This window comes from Pseudorca crassidens, chromosome 3 (assembly GCF_039906515.1).
Source record: "Pseudorca crassidens isolate mPseCra1 chromosome 3, mPseCra1.hap1, whole genome shotgun sequence".
Classification (NCBI taxonomy): Eukaryota; Metazoa; Chordata; class Mammalia; order Artiodactyla; family Delphinidae; genus Pseudorca; species Pseudorca crassidens.
The window spans coordinates 1439885-1454648 of NC_090298.1; the positions used below are offsets into that span (position 1 = coordinate 1439885).

Genomic DNA, 14764 nt, shown 5'->3' on the forward strand with positions numbered 1-14764 from the left:
CCGGCACACAAGGATGCTTTCACGGGGCCACAGGCACAGAGCTGGCAGGACTGGGCTCAGACCACAAGGAAGACGGGGACTCGGAGACTCTCCAACCCCAGGAAGTCACAGACGGGATGGGGGCCCAGCAGGGAGGGAGGGGGCGTCCAGAGCCACGGGCCTGGTCCGGTGACGCGGGGAAAGCAGGCTAGGGCTCCGTGGGGGGGGCAGGCCCTGCGCACGAGGGGGACACACGGTGGACGGGCAGCTGTGGCTGAGGCGCCAGCACTTCTGCAGGCAGTGATGTTCTGGCTCCACGCTGGGGGTGGGGGACATTCAGGAACAGCGTGTTTGTGATGAACTTGATCTCAGGCGGTCGATTAGAAAATAGGGGAGCGGAGGGATGACAAGACAAAACTCACGGAGCCTTACAACCAACAGATATGAGTTTTTGATTATTTGCAAGAAAATACACTTGAAATACGTAGGCTTGGTGCACAGGAGACAGGAAAGACGGGAAGAGACCCAGGTCCGTGGTACCGTGTCCAAGCTGCTCACCCCACCACCCGCCACGCCCGTCTCTGCCGCCTGCAGGCCTGCACGCTGACCGTTCCCTGATTCTCTGGGGTCTCCACCAAGGCCAGCGCTGCCCGACAGGAATACAACGCAGGTCACGTGTGCCGTTTTACATTTTCTAGCAGCCATGTTTAAAAACACAAAGGTGATGAAATTAAGTCAACATGCAGTTTATTTAACCCAACACGCCTAAAATACCATCATTTCCGCATGCACGTAGCACCAGGCGTGGACGAGCCAGTTCACACTATCCTCATCACGTACAGGGCATCCGGCGTGTTCTGTGCTCATAGCACATCTCATTCACGCGCCACATCCTAGGTGCCCTACAGCCACGTGTGGCCTGTGCCGCCCACGGTGTGGGTCCAGATCTCCATGTGCTGTGACGATGGTGACTCTGAACGGCCTCTCCCCCAGCCTTCAGGGGCTGGGGTCCCCTGGCTGAACCTCTGGTTTCAGCACAAGGTGGAACAGGGCCGGTGACCCCGGATCTGTCGTGGCCGCCGCTGGGGACAATGCTTCCTGTTAAATGGTGGTGGTGGGGGCTCTGCTCCAGGGGGTCAGACAGAGCAGGAACGTGCTGGCGGGAACGTGCCTCCCACCCCGGGTTTTCTAAGCGTCTTGTTTTGGGGTCAGCGTGAACGGGGTGAATGTCACCACAAGTCTTCCCTGCGGGATAATTACGTGCTCATCTGTCACCCTGTCCACGTGACCCATGGCAGCCACGGCTTCTCTGGTGTCACAACCTCGGTTCCAGCGCTGGGAAGCCACCTCTCTTAAGGCCTCGCCAGGTTTGTTTGCCAACACGCGTCTGGAAGGCGAGCCTGGTCACGTCCCCCGCTCCGCCGTCCTCGGGTCCTGCGGTCACCACGCCAGACACCAGCGCACCTCGTTGGAGGAATTCCTACGGAGCCTCCTGATGGCTGTTCCAATGCTTTTCATCGTTTATCTAGATTTCCTATTTTCTGGAGTTATTTCAGTGTTTCTGTCAGGGAGGAAATCTCTGGGCGTCCTCAGCAGGCTTCTCCTCCCACCCGACTCCCCATCGTGCATTTTCAGGATAATCGTGCGAACCGCTGCCCTGAAGTTACATCAACCCTGCCCTGATCTAGGCGTCGTTCATAGCTTTTGTGCTTCTGAGACCCTTCAGGCCCGTGCTGACAGACAGCCCTCCCCTTCGCTAATCTGTTTACAGAACCACTTGCGCATTTGTTCCTCATCTCTGCTGTGACCTATTCAGTCGCATTGATTTTGTATCTTATAGGGGCCTCTCTCTTCCACTCTGAGTGTACCCTAATGTTCTTTCTAACTTCTTGAGGAAAGAGCCTGGAGCATATTTTCAGAAATACCTTATTTCCCCCAAATTCACATGGAGAAGGCAGCTTTCTCTAAGGACTTTAATTCAATCCCACAGGTTTTAAAATGTAGCCTTTCCTTCATTTCAAAACATATCCTCTTCCATCCTTGCTGTTGTAACTTTGCTGCAGAGACACCCCACCTCCTCGCTGGCGGGGCGCTGCCTCTCGGTCTGCCTGTCACCTCGACGGCCCAGAGCTCCGGCTCCGGGGGCTGTGCTGGGAGCCCCGCGTACCCGCTCGTCCTATGACCCGTGGCCGCTGCTCCTCCAGGTTGCAGGGCAGCTGAGTCACTGGATACTTTGCGGTGTGTCCCCATAAATGGACCCTAAAGCCGGTGCCCGTGCCTTAGACAGAATGGCAGGCAGCAAAGTGCCGGACAGGAGCTCCGGGGCCAGCACGCTCAGAGCACTCACGGGTCGCGGACACGCCCCGACTGTGCAGCCACATTCCATGGCCAGGACGGCTGCTACTGCAGGTAACAGAAGAGAACAACAGATCTCAGGGCTCCAGAAAGAGCACCCAGTTTCCCCACGGCTTCTGAGGCCCCGGGGAGGCAGCACCCCAGTCTGTCCGGACCAACTGGGGTGATGACGAGGCGTGAAGGGGTGACCCTGGAGTCGGGGCAAGTGCACGGTTCAAATTGCTGGTTGACGAGCGGATGGCTTCCCGCAAGCTGGCTCGCCGGCCACTCCCCGCGGACAAGACGCGACCACATTTGCCTCGCAGAGGATGCATCTCTGTGTGCCTCGGGGAGGCGGTCCTGGTGTCTGAGTTTTGCAGCCAGTGGGGAAAGGACGTGTGAGTGACCACACAGCCTCGACCCTCGGCAAACAGGCAGGCCTCCCACAGACGAGATGGGCAGGTACCAACGGAACGCGCCGGGGTAGGGGGGCGGGGTGGGCAGGAAGCACGCGGGGGCCATGGAAATTGCTTGGAGGAGGCGGGTCCCTTCAGGAGCCCACGGGGGGTGGGGGGACCAGTTTCCTGAGATGTTGCCCACAGCTTCAGCCCTGGGCCATCACCGGGGGCCCATCACCCTCAAAAGTGCCAGATCAACTGTATGGTCACCCTTCTCGAGGGCCACACTAGGGCTTGTAACACAACCCTTGAGGGTGACGTGCAATGAGTGCCCAGCTGAGGTACTTGGATTAAGCCATTAGAAGTTGTCTGCGAGAAACCGTCCCATGGAAAAGGGGTTTAACAGGCACAGACGCAGACATGCGAGTCCTCTGCACGTCCGTGTCGTCGGGCAGCCGGCTCAACCCAGACCTGAAGGTGCACTGCCCACTCTCGCCCCGCACACTTCAGCACGAGCCCCTAGCAGAGCGGGTCCAGGAGGCGATCCCTCCGGGCCTGGGCACCGCTTCCTGCCCAAAGGACCCAGGGCCCCAAGCAGATGGCGCCCTGGAGCGCACACAGGAAGAGCCACGTGTGGTGGGAGCCTCACGCCCGCACGCCTCAGGGCACACGCTCACGTCCACGCACACCCTCACCCACACCTCTACTTACACACGCTCACACACGCGCCCCAGCCTCCCTGGTTGCCTTTGGACGACCCTACGAAACCATCTCCCGATCGTGACACTGGCCTAGGGGTAATGTCAAGCTTCGCGCCGCCTGTCCCGTGAGACTGTCCCTCGGGACGGCCAAGGGGTGGGGGGGGCGTGTCCGTGGGGGCGTCCATGGAGGGCTCGCACAGGCGTCCAGAACCCACCATCCAGGCACGTGTGTGTGACAGAGGGTCCTGCCCGGAAGCAGACCAGCAGGTGGGCGGGGCTGGGCGTGCCCGACAGGAATGGGATCTCTCTAGTTGTGGGTCAAGCCACCAGCTTCCAGAAGACACGGACGACCAGCACGCAGTCGGCAAAAGGAAGGCCAGGAGACACAGATGCACCAATACACGGTAGGAAGAAAACCAAGACGACAGGCTGGACGGGGACCCTCTGATCAGAGTGTGTGTCGCGGGGGTGGGGGGTGGGGGGTGGCGCGGCTGTAGCCAAGAACCGCCCCCGCCCCGGAGCCGGGGTGACAGTGGCCTGCACAGCGGCTGCCAGCGGCTTTGTCCTTGAGTGGCAGATACCCACGGGATTGCTACTGGTGAAAGGACGGAGTCTGGGCTCTGCTTGCAAATCACTGGTGGGGGAAGAGGGGGTGTCAGTGGGCCCAGAGGGGCCGTAAGGGGGGACTGCTGAGGTGGGGAGAGGGGGCGGCTCGTTGCGTTTCCTCTGCTTTGGTGTCAGGGGCTGAACTGTGTCCCCAAATTCATGTATTGGAGTCCGAACCCCCAGCACCTCAAAATGTGACTGTCTTTGGAGGTCCGTCCTTTAAGGAAGTGATTAAGGTACATGAGGTCACTAAGGTGGGCCCTAATCCCATGTGACCGGGGTCCTCATAAGAAGAGGAGATCAGGACACAGACATGCATGGAGGGAGGACCACAGGAGGACACGGAGAAGACGGCCGTCTACACGTCAGGGAGAGAGGCCTCAGGAGGAGCCAGCCCTGTGACACGGGATCTCAGCTTCCAGCCCTGAGAACGGGAGGAATGAATTCCTGTGGTTTGAGCCGGCCCCTCTGGGGTGCTTTGCTACCGCCGCCCTAAGCAAAAACATTTGCTGTAGTTTTGACACTTCCTGTGATAAGAACTGTGAAAGTGACAATTTCGCTTTGGATGTAAACAGTCTCCAGTTCCCACTGAATTCATCGAATCCACCGGTCCAGAACTATCCAGGTGCAGCACCTGAGGTTCCAAAGCCCGGCTCAGACCAGCCCGGCAATCACCCCTCCTCCCTGCCAAGGCCACCAAGGCCGTTGGCATCACCCACGTGCAAGTCGGTCCAAGTGCCTTATGTTTCACAACCAACGAGGAAACATAATGCGTTACTTAAGAGACAAGATCTCTAGAGAGACCCAGGCCCTCGCCCAGGGAGGACAGGCCCCAGGGGGCTGCGATGCCTGTGCCCTCGAGCACACGCCTGCTGAGGGACCCCGGTCAGCCGTGCGAGACCCTGACGCGACACGCGCGCAGGACAGCACTAGGGAATTGGTGTCAGCAGCTTGGAGAACACAGCGGCCGCGTTACAGGCAGAGCAGACGCTCCAGATGCCGGGTGCCAGCACGTCGGGGCCGTCAGCACGCTGACCGGCAGGCCCAGGAAGACTCTCCAAAGCCGCCTTCCGACGCCAGTGCTTCCATCCCGGGAAGAGATCCCGCCATTCCAAAGGAACCGCATTCACCAGGAGGCTGGAGGGAAATGCACCCCCTCCTATGACGAAAGGAAATGTAATAAGCCAGCGCGCACACAGCCAGCAGGCCACACAAACCCGGCGCTGAGCCCACATCCTCAGCCATCATCTCTCTTCTCAGAAAGTTCCTGAAAATCATGCTGATAGAAATAGAAAGGGGATTTCCCTGGGGGCGCAGTGGTTAAGAATCCGCCTGCCAATGCAGGGGACACGGGTTTGAGCCCTGGTCCGGGAAGATCCCACATGCCACGGAGCGACTAAGCCCGTGCGCCACAACTACTGAGCCCATGTGCCACAACTACTGAAGCCTGAGCACCTAGAGACCATGCTCCGCAACAAGAGAAGCCACCGCAATGAGAAGCCCGCGCGCCACAACGAAGAGTAGCCCCGGCTCGCCGCAGCTAGAGAAAGCCTGCACGCAGCAACGAAGACCCAACACAGCCAAAAATCTATAAATAAAATAAATTTAAAAAAAATCCTAGCAGGACTTAAGAAAAGAGAAAAAGGAATAGACTTTGCCCTCGTGCGCTGGGTGCTCGATTTACCACAGTCACCACAAACCATCCTCGGGCAGTGGGTAAGATCCATGAACTGAGAGAACAGATGTGGACCATCAGACGTGTTGGCTCCTGACGTCATGTGGCCAAGAGCTCTGCGCCACTGCCCACAAGGCCACTGAGTGCAGAGCCCAGGGCCCACTGGTTCTGCTGGAGTCCACGTGCTCCTGAGTTTCTGGGAATAACCACAGCTCAGAGTTGGTCCCCAGGCCGTGAGGACGGTGCTGGAGCCTCTGCTGCAGTTGAGAACTCGGGGTCAGGGGTGGGGAGCTGTGTGTGGACACCGGGCCAGCTGGCGGGCCCCGCTCCCCAGGGGCTGCTCCCATGGGCGTGCTGCTGGTAGCCGTGGAGCTGGATGCCACCCAGGGCGCCACCGGGGGACAGGTGTGCTGAAGGTCACCCCTGTGACAGACACCAGGGGCCAGCCAGGGGAGGAGCGATGAATTACACGGGACACAGCGGACACATCCCAGGGCGACAGTCGGTAAAAAAGGCACGAAGCAAGACGGGACAGACCTGTGCAAGCCAATTAGATGACTTCACAGCCTGGAATGAAGGGTTTCCAAGGATGGCGGGCCTCGGTGAGCACACAGAAAATAGGCCAGTCACTCACGGTGGTGGCGCTGAGGGGCAGGTGAAGCCTGGTTAACGGGGGTGCTACAGGCACTGCCAGCACAGGGGCCTGGGGCGCACGCAGCCAGCATCCAGGGCGCCCAGATCCCAGGTGTGAAGGACAAAAGGTGCCCTGCCCTGTGGGTCTCCCCAAACCGACGAGGGTGGGAGCCCAGGACGCAGGCGCTGGGCTGACTGGTGGCCACAGGAAGCGCCAGAGGCCAGGAGAGCCCACACGGCTCCCAGCCAGAGAACCCGGCACGGGCGCAGCGAGCCACGGGGACGGCTCACCAGCTCACAGCGTGCAAGGAAGCAGCGCCAGGAACACGACCGTCAACTCCCCGCAACTCAGTTCACCCTCCCAAACAGTGTGGGCACCCCGTGCGGGACGCAGGCAGGCCGCCAGAGGGGGCGTCAGCGATCATCCTTCCAGGGAAGGCAGGGTGCAGGCCACCCCCCAGAGAAAGAACGCACCCACAGTGCATGGGCTCAGACGGGCGGGGAAACTGAGGCCGGGCCAGGAGGCGGGGCGGCTTCCCAAGGTCAGCCGCCGGTGGGAGCAAAGCCAAGTTTCGAGGAGCAGCCTGGACCAGAAGGGGCTGCCCTGGCGGCGGAGGGGGCGGGGGGAGCCCAGGCCTGGGACCCCCTCCCTCCCGTGAGCACCCTCACATTCTCGGACCCTGGCCTGATGCGGACGAGGCCCCTACACTGACGTCCCGGGAGAGCTGGCAACAACCCCCAAAGGGACACCCAAGCTGGCCCCGCCCACCCGCCTGTTCCTGGACACACACTTGGGAGTCACACTCGCCACCTCTCTTTCTTACCAACTCCTACTGGCTCCGCCTCCAAAACAGATCGGGGCTCAGAGTTCTGCACGGCTGCAGAGTAACCCTTTGACCCCAGGCTCCCTCACGGGCGCTGCCGGACACACTGGCCTCCTTCCTCCATCTCCCTGCACCTCCCTGCCCAGGGGGTCCTTCCCCAAGCTGCAGGGCCAGGTCCAGCACCCTCTCACCCCTCGGCCACAGACGAGGGCCAGAGGGTGAGGAGTGAGGGAGTCAGACAGGCGCCCTGGACCTGACCCGGAGGAGCCTCCCGAGACAGGTCAGCTGCAGTCCCGGTGGGGCACAGAGCTCACCCCTGCAGACAAGCACAGCTGGGGCGGAAGGGGAGGGAGCAGTGCGTCTGGGGCTGGTCTTGTGCTCTCCTGGGAGCCTGGCCCTGGTCACCTCTAAGCTCTTCCACGTGGAGCAAGTAAGAAATGAGCCTCGCAGATTCTGCAGAAAGATCTCCAAGGCACGTGGGAGAAACACAGGAAGGCCTCACCTAGGGAATCAATCTTTTCTTTGCTGTTACTTACATGCATTAAAACAAACAAACAAACTATAAAGCCAGCTGTTTTTGAGAATCCCACTTTAGAGTAGACAGAAGATGCTAAAACTGCCAAGGTGACACCTGATGCCCTGGGCAGCCGGTGGCCGCCCCCCAGCCTCGCTCGGGCAGGAAGCCGGCAGAACCTTGAGGGAACCCTCCACCTGCTGGATGCAGCGGCGAGGGAGAAAAAGACACATCTAACTTTATTTATGTTTCTTAGGAAATGCACAGTTATTGCCACGGAGTCTTACAAGCCGGCACAGTGAAGCCACAGGCCCTTGGAGGTCACAGCTGGGAAGGAGAAGTACCAGCTCCGGACCCGATGCCTGAGATGCAAAGCGAGCAAATCAACCTGGAAGCGCATCCCCTCCGCTCACCCCCATCAGCAAAACACCTTCCTTAATATAAAATGCCTTCCGGTCCAAATCATACACCGCCTTCAAATAGGAGATACGCAGTCCTTTTCCCAACTAATTCGAATAGTTAGCGAAACAGAAAAGGCTGGCGTTCTGAAACGTGGTGTTCCCTGGACCTTGTCACACACACAGCTGCTCTCCAGAAGAGGCTTCTCTTTACCATCGGGTGAAACACTAGGTGTGGCCAGAGCTCCGAGGGGTCACCAGCGAGGGGGGCCCAGGGGCCCAGGTCCTGTCCTGTGCTTATGCAGCACTTTATGTTTACTGGGTACCTGGGCTTCTTTTGGGGGTTTGCCCACTTGCATAAATCCTGTGCCCAAATTCACACTGGACTCATCTGTCTTTTTCTTGCTAAGGTGTGACTGTCTTCTTGACCTCAGGCCTCCACTGACTGACCTCTGAGGTCCTCCACCTACCTGTGTGTCTATTAGGATAACCTGTGCCTCCACTCGGGAAAACTCTCCTTCCAGAGCCCATGCTTACTGTGTATAGAAGCTATTTCTTCCTAGCTCTCCCACTCAAATCTAAAATTAAATATAGCTTTTCTAAAGAGCTATTTTTTTCTTTCAAACTCTCAAGCAGGCCCAACTTCCGCACCATCCCAGTGGTCTCTGTTCAAGAGCTTTCAACTCAAGTGTTAGCGCGTGTTGCCTCATCCGGAACCTCCTGCAAAATGAGTGTCTTTCGGTAATTCACCGGGTTTACAAATCTGTCCCGCGGTCCATTCACCGGGTTTACAAATCTGTCCCGCAGTCCGACGCAGAGCGATTTTCCTAGATGACCATATTCACCGTTTTCAACCACAGCTGACAGGGTGATCTTGTGAGGCCGCAGTGAACACCTGTGCAGCTCTTTGAGCGACCAGACCCACTTGGTCGGAGGGAACCCTAAGCGTGACGCCCTGCAGCCCAGGCGGCAAGGAGAACCACACACTGGCCCTTCCTCCTCCCAGCCAGGGTCCGAGGGCTCCAGGGGGCGGGTCGAAGTCTTCGCATCAGCTGATCCTGCTGGGCTCGGCCTGCGTCTGGCCGCGGCACTCACACTGGCCTTTCACGGGGCCGGGGCATGCCGGGGGTGGTGGGGCCCATGGTCCACAGGCAAAGGAGGTGGGAAGGCAGCCCCAGGGTCAGCGGTCAGCACGGAGGGGCAGTTCGGGGGCCTCGGGGGCAGTGCAGCAGAGATCGCAGCCCCGGGGGCCTGAAGGAGGCCGGGCAGGGCACTCAGGCCAGGCTGGAGGCCTCAGTACATTCCAGCAGATGGCAGAGGAGCCCACCCGGGAGGCCAGGGCAGTGGACGCTTGGGACACCGGGAGCCGCCTGCCACGTGGACTCCGGGTCTCCAGGGCAGTTGAGAAAGGCCCCTAGGATAATAACTGGTGGGATTTGAGCAAGGCCGGAAGGAAGTGCAGGGGGAGAGCCTCCCACGTGTGGGAGGGGAGGCTGGGCCTGGAGGGGCAGGGCGGACACGTGGGGGGCGCCCACAACCGGTGCCCCGCCCCTGCTTCTGGCCGCCGGCGCCTGCCGGGCTGGCCTCTGGGTCTTGCCCGCACCCTCCCTGGCCCTCCTCATTGCTCCTCCGACGCACCCAAGTTTTGTACCAAATCTCATCTTCTCCGGGTTTTCAGGACCGCTCTGCTGGAGACCAGAGCTCTGTCCCGGGGTCCCCGTGATTGCAATCTGCGGTCTCCAGCTGTGAAATTCACAGTAAAGCAAACCCCAGGCTGGAGCCCTTCTGTGGGAAGGACGGATGGGCAGCAGCAGAAAGGCTGGAAGGTGTAAGCCTTCTGGGCCGGACGCTCCACCAGCACGAGGCTCAGATCCCAAAGCAAGTGCTGGTTCAGGAACTCGGCGACACCTGACCTCCTTCCCCAGGCATCTCTCCTGTGGGGTTAGGACACCCGGTAATTCTGTGTCTGCAGAAAGGGAGCTTCCAAGGCTCCGAGCTCCCCACTGGCAGAAGCGGACCCAGGGGGCTGCAAGTCCCACACAAAGGTGCCGAGGCTCAGGCCCCGGGGTGCAGGGCCCACCCCACCAGCACTACCAGCAGCCTGGTCCTCGAGAATGTCTCCCCGAGGGGCTGAGACACACGGGAGCGGGGAGGGGGGCAGCTGAGGCGGGGCACCTCTGTGTCCACAAACAACACACTGGGCCGAAGGGTGCCACCCGAGTGAGTGCCAGGGCTCAGAGGTAACGTCTGCCGACTGGCTGGCTCACCGCAGGTGGCTATGAACCCCTGGCTGTGTCGCAGGACACGGCGGTCCTGCCCTCGGGGCTCTCGCGGCCGGCTCCTACCTGCACCCCTTCTCATGTTTGCACTGTCTGAAGCCAGGAGCATCCTACCACGCCTGGTGGGTGGCCAACAGGGGCAGGACACACGGGAAGGGGGGCCTGGGGTGGTCCCCAAGGCCGGGATGGAGGAAGCTGTGAGAACCCCGATGACAAAGGACCCCCCCCCCCCACCCACCGCACAGAACGGGCCTGAGAGGCTCCTCGCTGGCCCCTGCTCACTCAGCCCAGAGCCGCCAGACGTCAGACCCCTTGGCTTGTGGCTCAAGGAAATCCCTTATCTCCAGGGCCCTTACTGCAGGGTTTGAAGAAGAGAATCTCGCAATTCCAGACCTGCAGCATTTCCCGCTGCTTCCACCTGTTCAGCAAATACCTGCAGGAAGTGGCAGGGCCCTGGCCAGAGTGTCCTGGTCCCCCTGCTGTGGGAGCCTCTCCAGCAGCCTCGGGCCCGCTGGGGCTCCCAGCTGCAGGCAGCCCCCCAGCTGGGCACCTCCTACTCACCCCACCCTCAGGTACCGAGAGCACCCCCAGGACATCCCAGCTCAACCCCAGCCCGACGGCTGGAGGCCCCTCACCAAAATTCTGCCTCCAGGCCCGCGGCTGTGGGGAGCCCCAGGGAACATCCTGGCCCTACCCCCAACTGCAAGGGGTTCCCCCCAACCACATCCTGGCTCTAATCCCAGCTCTGGGATGGCCCCTCTAGCTGCAAGGCGACCCATGGGTACGTTCTGTACCTCCCCCAGCAGCAGGCAGCCCCCCAGAACACCCCAGCTCTGCCCACCCCCCCGCCCTGGTTGCAGGTAGCCCCTGGCCTGCCAGTTCCATCGTCATGGGCTGGGCCCTGGGGCTGCTAAGGGTAGCAGGAGGGGGGAGGAGCCTGGGGCAGCCCGTCCCCCAGCCAGGCAGTCACTCCTCTGAGCAGCCTGGGGAAGCGGGGAGGTGACCGGTCGGACAGCTCCTGAGGACCAGGTACAGGTGAGGCAGTGATGGAAGGAGAGGGCGGGGCCAGGGCAGGCAGCTGGGAGACCACTGCACTGCGGGAGACCACTGCACTGCGGGAGACCACTGCACTGCAGGAGACCACTGCACTGTGGGAGAGACCACTGCACTGCGGGAGACCACTGCCCTGCGGGGAGACCAGTGCACTGCGGGAGACCACTGCACTGCAGGAGACCACTGCACTGTGGGAGAGACCACTGCACTGCGGGAGACCACTGCACTGCGGGGAGACCACTGCACTGCGGGAGACCACTGCACTGCGGGAGACCACTGCCCTGCAGGGAGACCACTGCACTGCGGGAGACCACTGCCCTGCAGGGAGACCACTGTACTGAGGGAGACCACTGCACTGCACGGAGGCCACTGCACTGCGGGAGACCACTGCACTGCGGGAGACCACTGCCCTGCAGGGAGACCACTGCCCTGCAGGGAGACCACTGCACTGCGGGAGGCCACTGCACTGCGGGAGACCACTGCCCTGCGGGAGACCACTGCACTGCGGGGAGACCACTGCACTGCGGGAGACCACTGCACTGCGGGGAGACCACTGCACTGCGGGAGACCACTGCACTGCGGGAGAGACCACTGCACTGCGGGAGACCACTGCACTGCGGGGAGACCACTGCCCTGCGGGAGACCACTGCACTGCGGGGAGGCTGGAAGCAGAGTGGCCCCGGCTACTCTGGGGGGAGGGAGGAGGGGCTCCACATCCCACATCAGCCCCTTCGTGCCGGGTGGTCGCAGGCCAGCAACCAGCCGCAGGAAGGGAGCCAGGGTGGGGGACCAGGGCTCCAGCTGCCGAGACCCAGTGAGGATGTGCAGATTATGAGGCCCACAAACAAAAGCGGCCACTGGCTCTGCCCTCTTGGTCAGAAATATCTACTGCTACCGAAAGAAGGTTCTGTCGCTCGCTCTGTACGTGGAACAGCTGTTACCCCTCCAGGGCTAGCAAACAGACCCCCGCCTTGGGCGGGCGTTCAGTGCCTGGTCCAGCCCAGCGGCATCCCCGCTGTCTCGGGCACTGAGGTCGCTCTGTGCTCCCGGGCTCCTCGGGTGGCAAGGAGCAGCAGGGCCCGCTGGGTGGCCCGACCTCCCCAGCCGGACCTCAGGACCCCGAGCTCGACCCTGCAAGGTGAGGCCCAGCTCCAGGGGCTGAAAGGCTAAAAGCGTGAACGCTGTAGTGTAAAGAGCTCTTAGGTGGCAACTAACTTTTTAGGGAAAATAACTCACTCCTCTGGGTCTAACGTGGAAACACGAGTCAGGGGTACACAGGCTGCAGTCCCAGGCGCCTCGGCTCGGCCCCCATCCAGGACCCCTGCGGAGCGCCACCGAGGATGCTGGGCCCAAGGGGGGCCCGGAGGCCGGCAGCCGTGTGCGCAGTGACGAAGGGTGTTCGGCCACGGTGCCAGCCCGGCCCACAAGGCTGGAACGTGGTCAAAACACCAAGGAACGTGTGAATGGGCAAATTACCGCAAACCTCGCACTGACGGCCGAGCGGCGACTTGGGCTTGAGGACAAACCCGCCACCGCATTTCCACAAGGTATTCCCAAACACACGCTTTCCTCTGCGCTCATTTCAGAGTAACTCACAGCAAGACTAAAGGTTCACGGGACACGGAAACACCAGCGCTAACCTGCAGCGATCCCGCGAGAAGTGGGCTGGGCCTCTCCCTCCGAGGGCTCAGTTCCAAGGTGTTTGGGAAACCAGGCTGCTCTCCAGGAAGTAAACTCTCGGTGACACTGGTTCAGGGGGTTCAGAAATGGGGAAGCACCAGAGCTGGAGGGGATGTGCTCACACCCGCGGCTTCCAGCGGGAAGTACACAAACACCCGGTGACACTGACCCACCGCCTGACTCCGAATCACAGGGTGATGATGTGATATTCCACTCTTCATGGTCTTTCAGGTCTTAACATGCTGTTTTCTGTCCAAAGAGATGCTTAAGCTCCTCACTAAAGCTGCAGTTAAATGACAGATGGGCCAACTGGGCATTAATCCCCAGGCACGCAGCAGCGCCTCCCCTACAGCAAAGGCCAGCAGGTAAATATAGGCACGCTTACTGTTCTGTCTCAACTCAGAATGCAGGTGAGCTCTGAGCGGCCCCCGGCTGTCTCGGACACTGCAGGATCCCTTTATGTACTGACTTCGGGAGGTGGGCTTTCTTTGCTTGCATAGGCCAAGGCCACTCTGCTCAAACTTTACCATAACAAAGTATGGTAAAGGGGCAGAGTTTTGCAGAACATTGCTGGTAAAAAGCGAAATGCCTCTGCAGAGCTGGACTTGGAAACTGGAGAGTACAGACTACACCTGGGGCCTCAGACCCCTGGGCAGAAACAGGGCTTTGTTACAAATACACCAAGATTATTCTGACCCGGCCTCTGAAACACTGCAACAAGGTACAAACAAAGTATCCCTCCCTTGGAGGCAGGTGAAAACATGCCACCCACCTGTTCTTTTTTTCCCACACACCTATTCTTCTTCTGAACTCATCCAGATGCTGAGACAACAGCCCACAGCTGGGATCCTCCAATTCCCAACCCTGTGGCCCCCACCTGAAGGGGGTCAGGGTTTCAGACTCTGCTCTGACATCTGTCCCTTCGCCCGTTCATTCCCTCAACAGCCAGCTGGCTCTGCGTGCGGCTCCTCCATCCCCTGGGGCAGTGAGCACGGTCCCGGGCAGGACAGACCTGACCCCCCGCCCCGTGCGCCCGCAGCAACGGGGGCTGCCAGTGTGACAGGGACACGGAGGAGGCCCTCCAGGGCGCAGGGGGCTTCCTGCTGGTGGAGACAGTTCACCCCAGACCTGAGGGAGGAGCAGAGGGGCCGGGAGAGAGGGGTTAGGAGCGGAAAGGGGCCAGCTCTGCAGCAGCAGGAGCAAGGGTGACAGGCCTGGGGGGCGCCGGAAACCGCCCGAAGGCTTCAGGGCTCCATCCCAGGGAGCCCCCTCCCGAGGGCTCTAAGCAGCGGGAGGAAGACCCTGGAAGCAGGGGGCGGGGGTGTGACAGTGACGGGGGCTCACTCAGGAGCTCAGAGGAAGCCACTGTGAGCCCCACCTGGGGGAGACAAGGGGGCGTGTGAGCCAATGAGGACGAGGGGGGAGGCACCGGGGACCACATGGCGGGCGGGGTGGGACGGCCCTGTCCTTTCGTATCTCCAGGGGGGCTGCCACTCTCCGTTCTCCGCCCCCCACCAGTCTTCTGCCCGTTTCTGCTCCCCACTGGCAACCATCGGACCCACCAAGGGGGCTGTTAGAGAAGAGGCAGGCATCTGGGGAAATGATAGTTTTAGACTGACTTCAAGAACTTTTCACTTTAATATGATTTCAGATGAGTTACTTTACACATTTAAAAAACTCCGATCTTCCC

The 14764-nt window shown here is 60.6% G+C and overlaps 1 protein-coding gene across 2 annotated transcripts in view; it reads right to left on the reverse strand.

Annotated features, from left to right (window-relative positions):
• The window catches only part of LPCAT1 (lysophosphatidylcholine acyltransferase 1), a 39939-nt gene that overhangs the window by 23997 nt on the left and 1178 nt on the right, over positions 1 to 14764 (reverse strand). The window lies entirely within an intron of this gene.